At 52.7% G+C, this 932-nt stretch overlaps 1 protein-coding gene across 1 annotated transcript in view; it reads right to left on the bottom strand.

Annotated features, from left to right (window-relative positions):
* VOLCADRAFT_87348 (uncharacterized protein) overlaps positions 1-932 on the bottom strand; it is a gene marked incomplete at both ends in the record, with an annotated part of 13,498 nt that overhangs the window by 4,607 nt on the left and 7,959 nt on the right. The window lies entirely within an intron of this gene.

The raw sequence follows: 932 nt of genomic DNA, 5'->3' as shown, positions 1-932 counted from the left end.
GTGATTAGGCACCAGTGTCGGAAGCTTTACGGCAGATTACAACTGATCTGAGCGCAGAATCTACTTACTAATAAATAGTACCAGGGCGGTTGAGCGTGTCGGTACGGCTTTGACTAGGTGATTGGAGAAAGCATTTGGTAAGGCCCGCCCAGCACACTTCAGTCAAGAGCAGGATGCNCCTTGGAGGGTCGCAAGTGCCGCCGAGCTGCACCGGCAGGCCATGTTAGATGCGCGCAGCGATGTCAACAAACAGGGAGCTGGCCATGGTTGGGAGGCATTTCGCGATGCGCGGAGGGTATACAATGCGGCAAAGGGGAAGACATGCGCTGCTTGTGATCTTATGGTGTTTCGGGTTATGGTGTCAGCAAAAAATACCGTACTGATCCCAGAGTATTATTAGGGAGGCATATCGGAGCGGCCACGAAACGGTGTTGTCTCATCGATGACGGGCTCCGAGTGGCCGAAATACTTCGAACAGCTGATGTACGATGGTGCTGATGCTGCAGATAGGGCTGCAGCCGAGCGGATTGTGAGCTACATCAATGTATGCGATCGGGAAGGTGGTTAGCGCTCAGGCACTAAGCAGCATGTGGCGCATGTGGGGGGCAGAAGAAGGGGAAGTGCAGCTCGACGGCGACGAGGAGGAAGCCAAGTAGCCTCTCGCCGAGGAAGGAGGGTATGAGGAGGAGGTCTAAAGCCCCAAGCTAAGTAGCGGCAGTGGGAAAGCGGCTGGAGGGCTGAAATAAGGTGTTGGTTACAGTTGGTTTATCAACACAGAACACCATATATATATCAAAATCTTTGTAGCTACCTAGAGTCTTCACGACGCGTTGCGACGTGCCCACCCTCCAACACACACAATTACACATACAATTACACACACACACACACAGACACACACACAGACACACCCATAGACATAGGTAGGCAGA

The sequence above is a fragment of the Volvox carteri genome (genome assembly GCF_000143455.1).
Source record: "Volvox carteri f. nagariensis unplaced genomic scaffold VOLCAscaffold_5, whole genome shotgun sequence".
Classification (NCBI taxonomy): Eukaryota; Viridiplantae; Chlorophyta; class Chlorophyceae; order Chlamydomonadales; family Volvocaceae; genus Volvox; species Volvox carteri.
Note: the sequence above shows the minus strand (reverse complement) of the source record. Positions and strands in the feature narration are given on the sequence as shown.